We start from the raw sequence: 12,800 nt of genomic DNA, 5'->3' as shown, positions 1-12,800 counted from the left end.
GAACATGTATTGCTGTGCTGTGCTACGTCACGTCTGACTCTGTGATCCCATGGACTGAAGCCTGCCAGGCTCCTCTGTCCATGGAATTTCCCAGGAAAGAATACTGGAGTAGGTGTCCATTTCCCCCTCCAGGGGATTTCTTGATTAGGGATCAAATCCACGTCTCCTGCATCTCCTGCTTTGGCAGGTGGATTCTTTACCACTGAGCCACTTGGGAAACCTGAACATTTATTGAGTATGTTATAATTTTCAGAATGTTTCCTTATCATGCTCTCTTTTGAACCTCACAACAGGAGCAGGACAAATGTTTTCACCTTCTTTTATGGGAGAATAGCATAACTCATGGAGAAGGCAATGGCAACCCACTCCAGTACTCTTGTCTGGAAAATCCCGTGGATGGAGGAGCCTGGTAGGCTGCAGTCCATGGGGTTGCGAAGAGCCGGACACGACTGAGCGACTTCACTTTCACTTTTCACTTTCATGCATTGGAGAAGGAAATGGCAACGCACTCCAGTGTTCTTACTTGGAGAATCCCAGGGATGGGGGAGCCTGGTGGGCTGCTGTCTATGGGGTCACACAGAGTCGGACACGACTGAAGCAACTTAGCAGCAGCAGCAGCAGCAGAATAACTCAGGAGTGTATGCCTAATGTTACCTGCCAAATGAGCAAAGGATGAAACAGAGCCCTCTGATCATGAGGCCTAAGCATTTTGCCCTCTCTCATAAGCCCACTATACCTCTCCTGTTCCAAGACTTCTGTTTCCAATCACAACAGTCATTCATTAAATTTTGGCAACAATGAGTGTCAGGGTGTCAGGGCTTCAGGTGAGGGGACCACAGTGATGGGCAGCCAGGGAGCGGAAGGGCTCATATTATCTTTTCATTTCTGTGACAGTCTACACCCCAACCAGGAGACATGCTAGGGCTCAGGGCAAGGAAGACTTGAGTCTTGAAAAAAAGTTGCCCCTAAGAAGGCTGGGCACAATCTCCTAGTGACTGTGCTTGGGGGAGAGCAGAGCAATTCTTTAATCAGAGAAGGACTGATACAGAAGACCCATCCCATTAAGTCAAAGGCAGTGTACAGACTGGCAAATGGTGAGGAGATGCAAAAAGCAAAGGGGAGATAAGTGCCACGTGCTTGAGCAACAGGAGCTTCATTGTGATTGCTGTTGTGATAAGAGAATCTTTGTCTAAATAACAGCTGTTTAGACATAGGGTGGAATGAAGAAACAGCTTGGGAGGCCTTGGAGGTCCTGCCAATAGTGAACTTTGGAGTCATCAGAATTCTACTGCATTACATTCTGGATCTGCAATCTGGACCAAGGAGCTTATTCCTCTTTGCTCCAAGTTGTCCAACTGAAAAACAGGAATAATACTTCATTCATGACAATGTTCTGAGAATTAAATGTGATGCCATACACAGACAGCCTCACAGAGGATCTGGCACACGCTGGAGCATCAGTCCATGCGATTGCCTGTCTTTCTTGTCTCTTCTTCCACACCGTGAATGAGGACCATGGCTCCATCTCATGGGATAAATGACTTAGTCCAAACCAAACAGTTGGCATGTCCAGAAATCTGCCTAGTAGTGTTCCAGTCCAGGCAAGGAGAAATATATCTTTCCTTTGAGAAGCTTCTGATCTTCATTGGATGGGGAGAAGCATATGCTAAAATAACTAAACCACATTCAGTCCACAGGGTCACAAAGAGTCAGACACGACTGAGCGATTCACACGTTCGTATATAAACTGAATCACTTTGTTGTACACCTGAAACTAACACAATTTATAAATTAACTATACTTCAATAAACAAATGGTTTTAAAAAAGAACTCACCTTGTTCTAGATAACTAATCAATAATAAACTACCATAAAAGCATTTTAAGAGAAAAGCAAGAAAAAACGTCAGGTCAAGAGCACTCAGCAGAAGAAAGCTGTCATAGAACAAATCAAAATTGAGGCTGAGCCCATTTTCAGCAAGTTGAAGATACTGATAATATTAATTTAGTTATGAAATGTTGATATTAATTTAGTTATCAGTATCTAGCAATGTAGGGCTTCCCAGGTGGTGCTAGTGGTAAAGAACCCAACTGCCAATGCAGGTAGTTCTAAGAGACATGGGTTTGATCCCTGAGTTGGGAAGATCCTCTAGAGGAGGGCACAGCAACCCACTCTAGTATTCTTGCCTGGAGAATCCCATGGACAGAAGAGCCTGATGGGCTACAGTCCATGGGGTCACAAAGAGTCAGACATGAATGAAGCAACTTAGCAGGCACACATGCACATTAAGCCGTGTAAAGTAAAATAAACAAACAAACAGAAAAATGAGAGATATAAGAGCTCAGGGAAAGATAGCAAGGGAGAGAAGGTGAGACATGAAAGTGAAACAGTGCAGAGTGTAAACCGAACTTATGCCATTTCCAGGGTTTACAGGTGTTACCAGCGGGAGGACTGGCTTGCTGGGGGAATGCATCACCACAATGGAGGCAGAACTGCCTCCAACTGATATTTAAATTACACCGGAGCATAGATAGACAAGAAAATCTTACTTTTTAAAACACTGAAACAAACATAACTTTGTCATCAAAGGTAAAAAAAAAAAAAGAAATAGTATGCAAAACAGAAACCATAGGCAAATCTCACTGAGTGACATTAAACAACACATTGGAAAAAAGAATACCATGAGAGTTCTATTTGCATAATGTAAAATTCCTTCAATATTAGGAAATCTTTCAGTAATAATTTACCACATTAATAGAGCAAAAGAGAAAAGGTTTATAACCCTCTTCTTGGATGCTGAAAAAACAGTAAATTCAACATCTAAATTATTAACAAGAAAAAATACACCTCCTCATCAGTCTGAAGTATATCCAACTTAAGACATAGCAGCCAAATGCAATTTGTGATCTCTGATTATTTCTTGCCACAAAAGCAATTTGGGGATCAACTGGACATATTTGAAAATGAACTAGCTATTATAATGATTACTTTTATTTTGGATAATGATTTGTGTCTATGTAGAGAAATCTTAATTTTTTGACAATCCATGATTTCTGTAATTTATTTTTTTAATAAAAAAATTGAAAATATATCTTTATTTTTCTGGTCACACCACACGGCATGTGGGATCTTGGTTCCCAGACCAGAGATCAAACCCATATCCCCAACAGTGGAAGCATGGAGTCTTAACCACTGGACTGCCAGGAAAGTTCCTATAATTTACTTTAAATCATTCAGATACAGATAGATATAGATAATGTGTGTGTATGTGTGTGAGGCAATTCAGATAGAATTCTAACAACTGTTGAATCTAGGTTCTTGCATTTATGTTTATTGTACCATACTTTCTAAATTTCTGTATGTTTTAAAATTTTTTATGGTAAAATATTTTTAAAATATTCATCTCAATCCAAAAGATATTCAGTGCTTTACAGGAAAATGTTGACAGTATTCCCATATAATCAGGAATAAGACAAAAGAATATTAAATATTACCACTCATTTATTTTAATCTGGAGCTAATGGTCAATGAAATTAGAGGGGAAAAAGAAATAAGGATGGATCAAGTAACACTTTTTACTATGGAAAAAATTGGAAAGCCAAAGGGAAACAGTTGAAAAGCAATAAGTAAAATAAGAGAACCCAGAAAATGTCAGAATAGAGCTGTTAATATTCAAGTATCAATTGCCATCTTATAAACAGCATAGAGAGGTTACAGTGGAAGAGAAAGACCATTTATGACATTAACATGACATAATTGGGGATAAGCTTACCAAGAAATGGTTATCATCATGATGAAGAAAATGTTAAAACACTCTGAAAGAACAAGAGAGACAACAGAAAAATATACTCCATGATGAAACAGAACTCAGCTTTATAGAGTTGTCTATTTTCCCTTAGTTAATCTATACATTTATTATCACCAGAAAAAAAAAAACTTAGTAGCAATTTTTAGAAGGGAGGAATAAACAATCTTTCTTAAAAAAACTTTCAAATAAAATTGCAATATTAAATCAATGTGATGCTCATATTAAAAAAGATAGATAATTGGAAAAGAACCTCATGCATGCTTACATGCTCAGTCCTGTCCAACTGTCTGCAACCCTCTGAACTGTAGCCCACCAGGCTCCTCTATCCATGGGATTTCCCAGGCAAGAATACTGGACTGGGTTGCCATTTCCTCTTCCATGGGATCGTTCTGACCCAGGGATTGAACCTGTCTCCTGCCGTCTCCTGCACTGGCAGGCAGATTCTTCACCACTGAGCCACCTGGGAAGCACAAAGAACCTCATGTTCAGTGGCTCAGTCACTTCCGACTCTTTGCAACCCCATGCACTGCAGTACGCCGGGCCTCCCTGTCTTTCACCATCTCCCAGTGTTTGCTCAAACTCATGTCCATTGAGTTGGTGATATCATCCAACCATCTCGTCCTCTGCCATCCGCTTCTCCTGCCTTCAATCTTTCCCATCATCAGAGTCTTTTCCAATAAGTCCACCCTACACATCAGGTGGCTGAAATATTAGACATTAAGCTTCAGCATCAGCCTTTCCAATTAATATTCAGGATTGATTTCTTTTAGGATTGACCTGCTTGATCTCCTTTCAGTTCAAGGGACACTCAAGAGTCTTCTCCAACACCACAGCTCAAAGGCATCAGTTCTGCAGAGCTCAGCCTTCTTTATGGTCCAACTCTCATATCCATACATGGCTACTGGAAAAACCATTTCTTTGACTATATGCACCTTTGTCAGTAAAGTAATGTCTCTGCTTTTAAACATGCTGTCTAGGTTTGTCATCGCTTTCCTTCCAAAGAGCAAGTGTCTTTTTATTTCATGGCTGCAGTCATCATTTGCAGTGATTTTGGAGCCCAAGAAAATAAAATCTGCTACTGTTTCCATTGTTTCCCCATCTACTTGCTATGAAGTGATGGGACTGGATGCTATGATCTTCGTTTTCTGAATGTTGAGTTCTATGCCAGCTTTTTCACTCTTTCACTTTCATAAAGGAACTCTTCAGTTCCTCTTGGCTTTCTGCCATAAGGGTGGTGTCATCTGTGTACCTGAGGTTATTGATATTTCTCCCGGCAATCTTGATTCCAGCTTGTGCTTCATCCAACCTGGCATTTTGCATGATGTACTCTGCATATAAGTTAAATAAGCAGGTTGGCAATATACAGCCTTGATGTACTCCTTCCCCAATTTGGAACCAGTCTTTTGTTCCATGTCCAGTTCTCACTATTGCTTCTTGAGCTGCATACAGGTTTCTCAGGAGGTAGGTCAGGTGGTGTGGTACTCCCATCTCTTGAAGAATTTTCTACAGTTTGTTCTGATCCACACAGTCGAAGCATAGTCAATGAAGTCGAAGCAGATGTTTTTCTGGGATTCTCTTGCTTTTTCTATGATCCAACAGATGTTGGCAGTTTGATCTCTGGTTCCTCTGCCTTTTCTAAATCCAGCTTGAACTTCTGGAAGTTCTTGGTTCATACTCACACCAAACTAGATATAAGAATTTAAAGATGATGTTTTAAGTTAGAGAGAAAAATGTTAATTAATAAGTAAGGACTATGGAAATAACTATACAGTTTTCAGAAAAATAATTTGTAGAAAGAAAATGTTAAATAGCTTAACTATAAACATACAAAATAGAAACAATGAAAACACTGAAAGAAAATGAAAATGAGGACCTTCTCTATAAGTATTACACATGAGTTCGGTAAATTTGACTACATAAAGCCCTGAATTGGGAAGCATTTAACAAACAAATTCAAAAATCAAATGGCAATCTTGAAAAATTTTTGCAATTTTTATCATGATCAAAGTGTTACTTATTCTAACAAACCAATGAAAAAATGCCTACCACAAAATAGACACTGCATAAGGGATATATACAGAGTTTCCACCCTTCCTCCCAACACAAATAGAAACTTCTGGACATGTGGAAATGTATTCCTTCTCACTTAATTTAAGAATGTTGCAAAGTGAAACTATATCACAATTCTGTTGTTCATCAACCAAACTGACATGGATCTTCCAACTGTGGTTCTAGAGAAGACTCTTGAGAGTCCCTTGGACAGCACAGAGATCAAACCAGTCAATGATACGGGAAGTCAACCCTGAATACTCAGTTTTTCTAATGAACTGAGGCTGAAGCTGAAGTTCCAATACTTTGGTCACCTGATGTGAAGAGCCGACTCACTGGAAAAGACCCTGATGCAGGGTAAGGTTGAGGGCAAGAGGAGAAGGAGGGCAAAAGAGGATGAGATAGTTGGAGGTCATCACAGACTCGATGGACATGAGTTTGAGCAAACTCTGGGAGAGGGTGACAGATGTGGAAGCTTGGTGTGCTGCAATCCATGGGGTCGCAAAGAGCTGGACATGACTTAGCAATTGAAAAAGAACAATAAAAGCAATACCACTTGTTGGGGGAAAATAGGAGGAAAGACACAGGCTCTCTTTTCTCTGGGAATTATCACTTGGCACATCTTCTGAAGCAAATTTGGTAATATTGATGACAAATTTTAACTGTGTTTAATTATGTTTACTATATATCAATAATATTACTAATAATATATTATTGTTACATATTTATAATATTTACTTATAAAATAGAAGTACAGCTTTCCTTTGACTTGGAAATTTCCTCTTCTAGTCATTCATCACATACATAAATTCCTTGTAAGGCCTAGTAAGATTTTTTTATAGAAAGCTGGTAAGAAAAATAAGAAACAAACAAACCCTAAATATCTTATTCAGGAAACAGGTAAATTAGGTGACACATTCATTTAGTGCCAGCAGTTAAAAAGGATGAGGTAAGTCTTTGATACTGACATTGAAACATCTCCAAAATAAATATAACGTGGAAAAAAATCAAGAATGCCGTGTTCAGGAGGCTCTTCTGTGTAGAATTTTCTTTCCCACGATTTTTTTTTTTTTTTTTTTGCATAAAAGCACAGATAAATTCCATTTCTGTGAGGATGAGCCTATAGCTGGTAATGATGCTTGCCTCTGGAGTAATGCTGTGAAAAGGTGATTGGGGAGAAACTTACATCCTCCTGTATAATGTTTTTATATGAAGTTGTTTTTAATCATTTGCATATATTTTTTTTATCCCTGGTGGCTCAGTGGGTAAAGAATCGGCCTGCAATGCAGGACACCTGGGTTTGATCCGTAGGTCAGGAAGATCCCCTGGAGAAGGCAATGACAACCCATTCCAGTATTCCTACCTGGAGAATTGCATGGATAGAGGAGCCTGGTGGGCTACAGTTCATGGGGTCGCAAAGAGTCAGACATGACTGAACGACTAACACTGTCACTTTCGTTTTTTATCCAAATTGTGAACGTCATGTTGAAAATAGTAACTAAGAGAGCAGACACAAGCGTTTACTGTGTGCTGGGCGTGGCTCTAATTGCTTCAGAGACGTCAGCTCATGCCATCCTCACCAGAGCCTCAGGAGATAGGAACGTTATAGATGCTGAAACACACTGCAAGGAGCACAGCTTGGTAAGTGAGCAGCCGCACTGGATACCTTCCAGCCATTTGCCTCCGAGTTTCCATCCTATCGATGTTTCTGGAGGAAACCCTTGCAGAATAGGAGTTCTTCTATGGTTGCTGATACAGATAAGAAAGAGGGTACAGATTATGGAATGGAAGTGTCCAAGAGGTGTGAGGAGATGGGGTCCAGGACCAAGACAGAGATCGATCTGATTCAGGAGGAAGGACCCCTCTCTTTGGAGAAGGATCTGGTAGAGACTGGGGCTGTCAGCGCAGGATTTAATGCTGACGTCAGATGTTTTAATGTCAGTACCAGAGACTTACCTCATCCTTTACACTGCTCCCACCAGATGAATGTGTCCTAATGGATTTACAGGTTTCTTAATGTAAGTATTTAGGGTTTGCTTATTTTTCTATTTTGTTATATTTTTACTACATTTTATGTATTATACATCACAATCCTAAAGGAAATCAGTCCTGAATATTAATTGGAAGGACTGATGTTGAAACTGAAGCTCCAATACTTTAGCCACCTGATGTGAAGATTCAATTCATTGGAAAAGACCCTCATGCTGCGAAAGATTGAGGGCAGAGGAAGAAGGGGGTGACAGAGGATGAGATGGTTGGTTGGCATCACCAACTCAATGGATATGAATTTGAGCAAACTCCAGGAGATAGTGAAGGACAGGGGAGCGTGGCATGCTGTAATCCATGGGGTCACAAAGAGTTGGACATGACTTAGCAACTGAACAACAACAACAAATATTTTTATTTATATTTTGCATAATATATAATCACATAATTCATATTGATGTGATTGCATGGAATCAGTAGTGAAAAAGGGGGTTCAAAACTTGAAGACTTGCCCTGCAAATCAAAATCACATGAGATAATCAATCAGGATGGCTAGAATCCAAAAGACAGACAGTAACAGGTATTGGTTAGGATGTAGAAAAATTGTAGCCCTCTTTCACTGCAGGTGGGAATGTAACTGCAGGCACTTTGAAAACAATCTGTCAACGCTTTAAGTGCCTAAATGAAGTTACCATGTGCATGCTTGGTGACTAAGTGCTAAGTGACTTCAGTGGTATCCACTCTTTGCAATCTTATGGACTATAGCCTTTCAGGCTCCTCTGTCCATGAGACTCTCTAGGCAAGAATACTGGAGTGGGTGGCCATGCCTTCCTCCAGGAGATCTTCCCAACCCAGGGATCAAACCCGAGTCTTTGACATCTCCTGTGCTGACAGGTGGGTTCTTTACCACTAGCACCACCTGGGAAGCCCCACAGTTATCATGTGACCCAGCAATTCCATTCCTAGGTGTATATCCAAGACAAATAAAAATATATGTCCACATGAAACTTTGTGCAAGAATATTTATAGCACCTTCCCCTCCCCCCATAATAGCCAAAAAAGTAAAAACAAGGCAAATATCCATCATTAATACATGGATGAATAAAGTGTGGTTTATTCATACCATGGAATATTATTCTGTCTTTAAAAGGAAAGACACTGACACATGGTACAAAACGGATGAATCTTGAAAGCATTCTGCCGAGTGAAGAGAGTCACAAATGCTGCATATTATATGATCTCACTATTATGAAGTGTCCAGAATAGGCAAATATTTAAATACATACTATAGATTCTTGGTGGCCTAGGCTGTGGATGGGATAAGGGGTAAATGGGGAGTGGGTGCTTAATGGGTTCAAGGTTTCTTTTCAGGGAGATGAAAATGTTCTATGATGGACTGAGGTGATGATTGCCCATGCCCAACTCTGTGAATATACTAAAACCATTGAACTGTATACTTCCAAGGACAAATTGTATGGCATGTGAACTGCATTTCCGTAAGTAACTCTGGTTTCTTTGTGAAACGGACAAAAGAGGTTGTCTCCTAGAACCCAGGGTAGGCAGTGGGGAGCTGTTTCAAGTGAAAAGTGAAAGTGAATTTGCTTCAGTCATGTTTGACTCTTTGCGACACCATGAACTGTAGCCCACCAGGCTCCTCTGTTTATGAGATTTTCCAGGTAAGAATACTGGAGTGGGTTGCCATTTCCTTCTCCAAGGGATCTTCCCGACCCAGAGATAGAACCTGGTTCTCCCGCATTGCAGCCAGAATCTTGACGATCTGAGCCATCAGGAGCAGCCTTAAGGAGACAGGCAAAGGTGTGAAACAGCTGCTATGGGGCTAAGCAATGCCTGAGAAGGACCCCAGGGCTGCTGGCTCAGATGACATTAGCATCCCAGAGCTCGTGGCCACAGCAATCATTGCAGGTATGCTGTTTCTCCAGCATTCAAGGTACAGGTGCGCCCTCCTAGATGAAACTCCAACAATGCAGATTTCCTCTTCACTTGCTGAACATTGGGTGTCCCCTCAACTGGGTGGAGCCTGGCCTGGGGTACCACACCCTGAGGACACAGTCATCGCCATTCCCAGTGTCCCCTAGGGTGGCACACCCCCGAATCTGCCCATCAGCTCAGTCTTTCCCAGTGGAAATCACCATAGTTTAAAAAAATACGCTGTGCCCTGATTTTGCTCCTGGAACTGTGCAGCCAGTGTGCATAGATCTCTTTAAATTTCCACAGCGTGGAAAGAGGCGTGTTGTTACCGTCACTATGTGGATGATGGACCAAGACTCAGGCATGGGTGACCTGCTCAGACCCCTGCACCTGCAGTCTGGGGTGGAGGGTGAGTTTGGTCTTGCTCCTGGTTGGTAGGGTTTCCATGGTTCCGTGCCCCCGCTTCATGATTTCAGTGGGTACTTACTGATCACCCCCCCACCATGTGCCACACTCCTGGCTGGGAGGTGAGTATGTAGAGATGACTTCAAGGAGTTTGCAAAGCAGACAGGAGACCTGGTCCTCCCACGTGGCACCCATCATGACAGACTGTCTGCACAGGAAGCAAGACAATTTCCTGTGGCTGTTTGACTTGGAGAATGTTTTGACACATGCGTTTTGATGTCATGGTTTGACATGAGTTGGGTCACAATGCCCCTGTCAACGTGTAAAAACTGCTTGCAACAGGTGTTCCTGGACCTGACCATATCCCTGACTCATGTCCTTGCCAAAAGGTTTTTCCACTTTCTATAGCAGCATTTCTATAGCCTGCCATTCTTTTTTCCCTGGAAGGTATTGCTTTTATGATCAAAAGAGTAATAAGGATTTTTAAAAACTTTATTAGAACTAGACTCACTTCCAAGGAATGTCAGCCTAGTCGCCCCAAATCATCCTTTTTAAAGGAATTTATGATATTAAATTCATTACCAAGAGTATAGAAAGGACATTTGATTGTTTTTGAGGATTTCTTGCCACATCTAGACTCAGTAAAGAATAATTTTGTGGCACAAATTTTCTTTCCTTCTTATTCTCCAGGCTCAGTGGCTAATGTGTCAGCATTTAGTCAGTTTAAAAAAAAAAAAAGTGAGCACAGTTGTGAAGCCAAGGCAAAGCAACGTTTACAGTTCTGCTTTTAATAACGTTTGTTTTTAGATGCTACATTTTTACAGGTTTTAGATGATTCATTTTACAATGTCTGTAAAATTCAGAAGAGAATGCGAGATTTCCTCCAAATCTGTCCTCCAGCTCACTTCCCTTGAGGCAGCTGTGCTGTGCTCAGCCGTTCAGTCGTGTCTGACTCCTTATGACCCCATGGACTGTAGCCTGCCAGTCTCTTCTGTCCATGGGATTCTCTGGGCAAGAATACTGGAGTGGGTTGCCATTTCTTCCACCAGGGGTTAGGCAGCTGAGGTTACCAGAATCCTGCCAGAGCTGTTATACACATGTACAAACAAGAGATTAGATGTGAATACATATACATATACACATATATATATACACACATACATATACATATATTATGTATATACATATATATTGCAAAGTTTCATGCTTTGCTTTCATTTTTTATCCTGACTCCTGTTATAATAAATGATCTTCCTACAAACTGACATAAACTAATCTAACATGCTTTGATAATAAGACACCCTATTATTTTATGTGCCATTTTATGTGTTTTTAACAAAGAAAAGATACAGAAGCATTGATTATAAAACTCATTTCAATTTCCAAGATGCATCTTCAAAAATTGATAAAATACATCATATTGTCACTCAAGGCTGTAGGGTAAACTCCCAGGAGTAGGACTGCAAGTTTAAAGTGTAGACTTATTTGTAACTTTTAAAAACCTAATTGTGTCCACCAAGGCACTCCCTGTCCATTTACAACTGAACAACCCAGTAAATGAAAATGCACCATTTCCTCAAATTCAGTGTTGTAAACAAAGGCAAAAAATCATTTTTCAGCTTAATAGAGCAAAAAATGGTATATAAGTACAGTTTCATTTTGTCCTTTTTTTTTTTTTTAGTAAGTGGTGACGTATTTCACTGAAAAGCTAACGCTGGAGATTTTGTTTTATTTTGTTTTCTGAGAACTTTTTTATAATCTTTGCTCATTTTCTCATTGATTTGTGGCTTTTCATTTGGCTTTATAGTGCTTTTTCTATTTTCAGGAATTTGGTCCTTTGTGATATGAGCTGCAAACTTTAAGAATTTTCCATTTTGATTATGGTGTTTTGTTCACAGATAAAAAAATCTTTATCTTCTCTCATGACTTCTAGATTTATTATCTTACAGACGCCTTTGAACTTTAAGATAATTCAATTCATCCATACTTATGATACTTTTATCATTTCTATTTTTTTAAATATAGAATTTGTTTTGATTTATGGTTTTAACTATAGATTCATATTTTTTTTTCCCTGAATGGCTGTAAGTTTTCCCCTGTGATATGAAATGTCCACTCTAAACATATAATAAAGTCCCACATGTGTCTGGATCTATTCTTGGAATCCTCTCAGGTTCTTACTTGCATTCTCCCTGAAATCTTATATCTTTCTACTGGATTCTATCCACTGGATTTTGGAATTGAACAGTGGTTTTGTTTTGTTTTTGTTTTTGTTTTTGTTTTTCCTGGAAAATAATACCCTTCCTCAACCCTACACTGAGCCACATCTGAGACTACCCTTTTTCACCTTTGTATTACCAAACTTCTAGAAAGAAGAAAATTACACTTTCTGTTTCTTTTTCCTGACTTTTGGTTGGCTCTTCAGTTCTCTGCAACCTGGATCCCACCCAACATTGCAATGAAATAGTTATTAAAGCCAGCAATGGGGTTTCCAGGTGGCTCTAGTGGTAAAGAACCCGCAGGAGACATAAGAACCATGGGTTTGATCCCTGGTTCATGAAGATCCCCTGGAGGAGGGCATGGCAACCCACTCCAGTATTCTTGCCTGGAGAATCCCATGGACA

Source organism: Budorcas taxicolor, chromosome 1 (genome assembly GCF_023091745.1).
Source record: "Budorcas taxicolor isolate Tak-1 chromosome 1, Takin1.1, whole genome shotgun sequence".
NCBI lineage: Eukaryota > Metazoa > Chordata > Mammalia > Artiodactyla > Bovidae > Budorcas > Budorcas taxicolor.
Note: the sequence above shows the minus strand (reverse complement) of the source record.